The sequence below is a fragment of the Sander vitreus genome, unplaced genomic scaffold (assembly GCF_031162955.1).
Source record: "Sander vitreus isolate 19-12246 unplaced genomic scaffold, sanVit1 ctg861_0, whole genome shotgun sequence".
In the NCBI taxonomy this organism is placed as follows: domain Eukaryota; kingdom Metazoa; phylum Chordata; class Actinopteri; order Perciformes; family Percidae; genus Sander; species Sander vitreus.
This window is the reverse complement of record NW_027595942.1, coordinates 1-7,244: the sequence shown is the minus strand read 5'-3', so window position 1 is coordinate 7,244 and position 7,244 is coordinate 1. Positions and strand designations below refer to the sequence as shown.

The 7,244-nt window shown below is 44.9% G+C and overlaps 4 non-coding genes and 1 pseudogene across 4 annotated transcripts; all 5 read right to left on the bottom strand.

Moving 5' to 3' along the window:
• Positions 1–549: 549 nt before the first annotated feature.
• LOC144515039 (5S ribosomal RNA) lies at positions 550–668 on the bottom strand. Its single transcript, XR_013501678.1, has one exon. It is a non-coding gene; the product is annotated as a 5S ribosomal RNA (ribosomal RNA).
• An 872-nt stretch (positions 669–1,540) lies between these two features.
• On the bottom strand, positions 1,541–1,660 carry LOC144515042 (5S ribosomal RNA). The gene has a single exon (XR_013501681.1). It is a non-coding gene; the product is annotated as a 5S ribosomal RNA (ribosomal RNA).
• An 874-nt stretch (positions 1,661–2,534) lies between these two features.
• Positions 2,535–2,653, bottom strand: LOC144515041 (5S ribosomal RNA). The gene has a single exon (XR_013501680.1). It is a non-coding gene; the product is annotated as a 5S ribosomal RNA (ribosomal RNA).
• An 871-nt stretch (positions 2,654–3,524) lies between these two features.
• Positions 3,525–3,645, bottom strand: LOC144515043 (5S ribosomal RNA; annotated as a pseudogene).
• Positions 3,646–4,520: 875 nt separating this feature from the next.
• On the bottom strand, positions 4,521–4,640 carry LOC144515040 (5S ribosomal RNA). The gene has a single exon (XR_013501679.1). It is a non-coding gene; the product is annotated as a 5S ribosomal RNA (ribosomal RNA).
• Positions 4,641–7,244: the final 2,604 nt, after the last annotated feature.

Below are 7,244 nucleotides of genomic sequence, written 5' to 3'. Positions count from 1 at the left end.
TATTTCCATGTTTATTTTTTCATTACTGTAATTATTTCTCAATTCTTTTGAACTTTACCTTTACTCAGACTTGAGTGACTTGTCGATCTTCCGTAAATTTGCATGATCCAAAATGTAGATATCTTTGATTTCAAAACTATCAGATCGGCACAATCTTGAAGAACAAGAACAAAGAATTCATGGTCAAAGTGCATGAACTCCTACTTGAATTGTTGAACACTGTGAGGTTGTTTATTTTAGTTTTAATTAAAGATGTTGCTTCCAGTTGCATCCTCCGTACAGTTTCCTTGTCAGCTCTGTCTCCAGCAAAGGAGGAGTACGCCCTCTGGCGATGGTGAAATGAAGCTTTGCAAACCACTGTCTTTATTTTCTAAGCTCACTAGATGGCAATCTCTGTTCAAAGAAAAGGGTTAAAGGAATGGCAATTCAGTGTGTTTTCAACCCTTTGTTGAACAGAAAGTGGCATCTAGTGAGCTCAGAAAATGAAGACAGTGTTTTGCTTTGCTTCATTTGACCATTACTAGCGCCCTCTGCTGACGGAAAAGAAAAAGCTTACAGCACCGGGTATTCCCAGGCGGTCTCCCATCCAAGTACTGACCCGGCCCGACCCTGCTTAGCTTCCGAGATCGGACGAGATCGGGCGTGTTCAGGGTGGTATGGCCGTAAGCGAGTGTACCAAGTGAAAACAAGCTATTTAAAGGCGATGAACCCCAGAGGTTCTCAAAACTGTTGAAGACGCAGTTTGGGGTTGAGAGTACTCAACTACATGTAATCACACTAGTAGTGCACCTATACATTTTGCAGTAGCTCTCTGGTAGTTCAACTACATTCATCTTCGAACCAACAAGTTGAATTGCTTTTTTTGCTCTCTTTTTTTCGGTACTGTAATTAACACTGCTGTATTTTTAAGCATTCTTTCATTTGTTTTGTTCCATATTTATTCATTCATTTAGCCTGTTGCTATATGTATTCTTACATGTATGTATTTCCATGTTTATTTTTTTCATTACTGTAATTATTTCTCAATTCTTTTGAACTTTACCTTTACTCAGACTTGAGTGACTTGTCGATCTTCCGTAAATTTGCATGATCCAAAAATGTAGATATCTTTGATTTCAAAACTATCAGATCGGCACAATCTTGAAGAACAAGAACAAAGAATTCATGGTCAAAGTGCATGAACTCCTACTTGAATTGTTGAACACTGTGAGGTTGTTTATTTTAGTTTTAATTAAAGATGTTGCTTCCAAAAAAAAGTTGCATCCTCCGTACAGTTTCCTTGTCAGCTCTGTCTCCAGCAAAGGAGGAGTAGCGCCCTCTGGCGATGGTGAAATGAAGCTTTGCAAACCACTGTCTTTATTTTCTAAGCTCACTAGATGGCAATCTCTGTTCAAAGAAAAGGGTTAAAGGAATGGCAATTCAGTGTGTTTTCAACCCTTTGTTGAACAGAAAGTGGCATCTAGTGAGCTCAGAAAAATGAAGACAGTGTTTTGCTTTGCTTCATTTGACCATTACTAGCGCCCTCTGCTGACGGAAAGAAAAAGCACAGCACCGGGTATTCCCAGGCGGTCTCCCATCCAAGTACTGACCCGGCCCGACCCTGCTTAGCTTCCGAGATCGGACGAGATCGGGCGTGTTCAGGAGTGGTATGGCCGTAAGCGAGTGTACCAAGTGAAAACAAGCTATTTAAAGGCGATGAACCCCAGAGGTTCTCAAAACTGTTGAAGACGCAGTTTGGGGTTGAGAGTACTCAACTACATGTAATCACACTAGTAGTGCACCTATACATTTTGCAGTAGCTCTCTGGTAGTTCAACTACATTCATCTTCGAACCAACAAGTTGAATTGCTTTTTTTGCTCTTTTTTTTCGGTACTGTAATTAACACTGCTGTATTTTTAAGCATTCTTTCATTTGTTTTGTTCCATATTTATTCATTCATTTAGCCTGTTGCTATATGTATTCTTACATGTATGTATTTCCATGTTTATTTTTTCATTACTGTAATTATTTCTCAATTCTTTTGAACTTTACCTTTACTCAGACTTGAGTGACTTGTAGATCTTCCGTAAATTTGCATGATCCAAAATGTAGATATCTTTGATTTCAAAACTATCCAGATCGGCACAATCTTGAAGAACAAGAACAAAGAATTCATGGTCAAAGTGCATGAACTCCTACTTGAATTGTTGAACACTGTGAGGTTGTTTATTTTAGTTTTAATTAAAGATGTTGCTTCCAAAAAAAAAGTTGCATCCTCCGTACAGTTTCCTTGTCAGCTCTGTCTCCAGCAAAGGAGGAGTAGCGCCCTCTGGCGATAATTGAAATGAAGCTTTGCAAACCACTGTCTTTATTTTCTAAGCTCACTAGATGGCAATCTCTGTTCAAAGAAAAGGGTTAAAGGAATGGCAATTCAGTGTGTTTTCAACCCTTTGTTGAACAGAAAGTGGCATCTAGTGAGCTCAGAAAATGAAGACAGTGTTTTGCTTTAGCTTCATTTGACCATTACTAGCGCCCTCTGCTGACGGAAAGAAAAAGCTTACAGCACCGGGTATTCCCAGGCGGTCTCCCATCCAAGTACTGACCCGGCCCGACCCTGCTTAGCTTCCGAGATCGGACGAGATCGGGGCGTGTTCAGGGTGGTATGGCCGTAGCGAGTGTACCAAGTGAAAACAAGCTATTTAAAGACGATGAACCCCAGAGGTTCTCAAAACTGTTGAAGACGCAGTTTGGGGTTGAGGAGTACTCAACTACATGTAATCACACTAGTAGTGCACCTATACATTTTGCAGTAGCTCTCTGGTAGTTCAACTACATTCATCTTCGAACCAACAAGTTGAATTGCTTTTTTGCTCTCTTTTTTCGGTACTGTAATTAACACTGCTGTATTTTTAAGCATTCTTTCATTTGTTTTGTTCCATATTTATTCATTCATTTAGCCTGTTGCTATATGTATTCTTACATGTATGTATTTCCATGTTTATTTTTTCATTACTGTAATTATTTCTCAATTCTTTTGAACTTTACCTTTACTCAGACTTGAGTGACTTGTAGATCTTCCGTAAATTTGCATGATCCAAAATGTAGATATCTTTGATTTCAAAACTATCCAGATCGGCACAATCTTGAAGAACAAGAACAAAGAATTCATGGTCAAAGTGCATGAACTCCTACTTGAATTGTTGAACACTGTGAGGTTGTTTATTTTAGTTTTAATTAAAGATGTTGCTTCCAAAAAAAAAGTTGCATCCTCCGTACAGTTTCCTTGTCAGCTCTGTCTCCAGCAAAGGAGGAGTAGCGCCCTCTGGCGATGGTGAAATGAAGCTTTGCAAACCACTGTCTTTATTTTCTAAGCTCACTAGATGGCAATCTCTGTTCAAAGAAAAAGGGTTAAAGGAATGGCAATTCAGTGTGTTTTCAACCCTTTGTTGAACAGAAAGTGGCATCTAGTGAGCTCAGAAAAATGAAGACAGTGTTTTGCTAGCTTCATTTGACCATTACTAGCGCCCTCTGCTGACGGAAAGAAAAAGCACAGCACCGGGTATTCCCAGGCGGTCTCCCCATCCAAGTACTGACCCGGCCCGACCCTGCTTAGCTTCCGAGATCGGACGAGATCGGGCGTGTTCAGGGGTGGTATGGCCGTAAGCGAGTGTACCAAGTGAAAACAAGCTATTTAAAGACGATGAACCCCAGAGGTTCTCAAAACTGTTGAAGACGCAGTTTGGGGTTGAGGAGTACTCAACTACATGTAATCACACTAGTAGTGCACCTATACATTTTGCAGTAGCTCTCTGGTAGTTCAACTACATTCATCTTCGAACCAACAAGTTGAATTGCTTTTTTTGCTCTTTTTTTTCGGTACTGTAATTAACACTGCTGTATTTTTAAGCATTCTTTCATTTGTTTTGTTCCATATTTATTCATTCATTTAGCCTGTTGCTATATGTATTCTTACATGTATGTATTTCCATGTTTATTTTTTTCATTACTGTAATTATTTCTCAATTCTTTTGAACTTTACCTTTACTCAGACTTGAGTGACTTGTAGATCTTCCGTAAATTTGCATGATCCAAAATGTAGATATCTTTGATTTCAAAACTATCCAGATCGGCACAATCTTGAAGAACAAGAACAAAGAATTCATGGTCAAAGTGCATGAACTCCTACTTGAATTGTTGAACACTGTGAGGTTGTTTATTTTAGTTTTAATTAAAGATGTTGCTTCCAAAAAAAAAGTTGCATCCTCCGTACAGTTTCCTTGTCAGCTCTGTCTCCAGCAAAGGAGGAGTAGCGCCCTCTGGCGATGGTGAAATGAAGCTTTGCAAACCACTGTCTTTATTTTCTAAGCTCACTAGATGGCAATCTCTGTTCAAAGAAAAGGGTTAAAGGAATGGCAATTCAGTGTGTTTTCAACCCTTTGTTGAACAGAAAGTGGCATCTAGTGAGCTCAGAAAAATGAAGACAGTGTTTTGCTTTGCTTCATTTGACCATTACTAGCGCCCTCTGCTGACGGAAAAGAAAAGCTTACAGCACCGGGTATTCCCAGGCGGTCTCCCATCCAAGTACTGACCCGGCCCGACCCTGCTTAGCTTCCGAGATCGGACGAGATCGGGCGTGTTCAGGGGTGGTATGGCCGTAAGCGAGTGTACCAAGTGAAAACAAGCTATTTAAAGGCGATGAACCCCAGAGGTTCTCAAAACTGTTGAAGACGCAGTTTGGGGGTTGAGGAGTACTCAACTACATGTAATCACACTAGTAGTGCACCTATACATTTTGCAGTAGCTCTCTGGTAGTTCAACTACATTCATCATCGAACCAACAAGTTGAATTGCTTTTTTTGCTCTCTTTTTTTCGGTACTGTAATTAACACTGCTGTATTTTTAAGCATTCTTTCATTTGTTTTGTTCCATATTTATTCATTCATTTAGCCTGTTGCTATATGTATTCTTCCATCCATCAATCCATCTTCATCCGCTTATCCGGGGTCGGGTCGCGGGGGTAGCAGCTCCATCAGGGGACCCCAAACTTCCCTTTCCCGGGCCACATTAACCAGCTCCGACTGGGGGATCCCGAGGCGTTCCCAGGCCAGGTTAGAGATATAATCCCTCCACCTAGTCCTGGGTCTCCCCCGAGGCCTCCTCCCAGCTGGGACGTGCCTGGAACACCTCCCTAGGGAGGCGCCCAGGGGGCATCCTTACCAGATGCCCGAACCACCTCAACTGGCTCCTTTCGACGCAAAGGAGCAGCGGCTCTACTCCGAGCTCCTCACGGATAACTGAGCTTCTCACCCTATCTCTAAGGGAGACGCCAGCTACCCTCCTGAGGAAACCCATTTCGGCCGCTTGTACCCTGGATCTTGTTCTTTCGGTCATGACCCTAGCCTTCATGACCATAGGTGAGGTAGGAACAAAAACTGACCGGTAGATTGAGAGCTTTGCCTTCTGGCTCAGCTCTCTTTTTCGTCTAACGGTGCGATAAATTGAATGTAATACCGCACCTGCTGTGCCGATTCTCCGACCAATCTCCCGGCTCCATTGTCCCCTCACTCGCGAACAAGACCCCCAAGGTACTTGAACTCCTTCACTTGGGGTAAGGACTCATTCCCTACCTGGAGAAGGCACTCCATCGGTTTCCTGCTGAGAACCATGGCCTCCGATTTAGAGGTGCTGATCCTCATCCCAGCCGCTTCACACTCGGCTGCGAACCGATCCAGTGAGTGCTGAAGGTCACAGGCCGATGATGCCATCAGGACCACATCATCTGCAAAAAAGCAGCGATGAGATCCCCAGCCCACCGAACTGCAGCCCCTCTCCACCCCGACTACGCCTCGATATCCTGTCCATAAATACTACAAACAGGATTGGTGACAAAGCGCAGCCCTGGCGGAGGCCAACTCTCACCTGAAAGCTTGAGTCCGACTTACTGCCGAGAACCCGGACACAGCTCTCGCTTTGGTCGTACAGAGGTGGATGGCCCTGAGAAGGGACCCCCTCACCCTGTACTCCCGCAGCACCTCCCACAGTATCTCCCGGGGCACCCGGTCATACGCCTTCTCCAGATCCACAAAACACATGTAGACTGGTTGGGCATACTCCCAGGCTCCCTCCAGGATCCTTGCGGGAGTAAAGATCTGGTCCGTTGTTCCCACGACCAGGGACGGAATCCGCATTGTTCCTCTTCAACCTGAGATTCGACTATCGACCGAACCCTCCTTTCCAGCACCTTGGAGTAGACTTTACCGGGAGGCTGAGAAGTGTGATACCCCTGTAATTGGCACACACCCTCTGGTCCCCCCTTTTTTAAAAGGGAACCACCACCCGGTCTGCCACTCCTTAGGCACCGTCCCAGACTTCCACGCAATGTTGAAGGCGTGTCAGCAAGACAACCCCTCCACACCCAGAGCTTTAAGCATTTCTGGGACGGATCTCATCAATTCCTGGGGCTTTGCCACTGTGGAGTTGTTTAACTACCTCAGCAACCTCCACCAGGAAATTGATGCCAATCCCCCCCCTCATCCTCCAGCTCTGCCTCTACCATAGAGGGCGTATTAGTCGGATTTAGGAGTTCCTCAAAGTGCTCCTTCCACCGCCCTATTACCTCCTCAGTTGAGGTCAACAGCGTCCCATCCTTACTGTACACAGCTTGGATGGTTCCCCGCTTCCCCCCTCCTGAGGTGGCGAGCGGTTTTCAGAAGTACCTTGGTGCCGACCGAAAGTCCTTCTCCATGTCTTCTCGAACTTCTCCCACACACGCTGCTTTGCCTCTTTCACGGCAGAGGCTGCAGCCCTTCGAGCCCTTCGGTACCTTGCAACTGCCTCCGGAGTCGTCTGGGATAACATATCCCGGAAAGACTCCTTCTTCAATCGGGACGGCTTCCCTGACCACCGGTGTCCACCACGGTGTTCGTGGGTTACCGCCCCTTGAGGCACCTAAGACCCTAAGACCACAGCTCCTCACCGCAGCTTCAGCAATGGAAACTTTGAACATTGTCCACTCAGGGTTCAATGCCCCCCAGCCTCCACAGGGATGCACGAAAAGCTCCGCCCGGGAGGTGTGAGTTGAAAGTCTGTCGGACAGGGGCCTCCTCAGACGTTCCCAATTTACCCGCACTACCCGTTTGGGCTTACCAGGTCTGTCAGAGTCTTCCCCCACCCCTGACCCAACTCACCACCAGATGGTGATCGGTTGACAACTCCGCCCCTCTCTTCACCCGAGTGTCCAAAACATATGGCCTCAGATCAGATG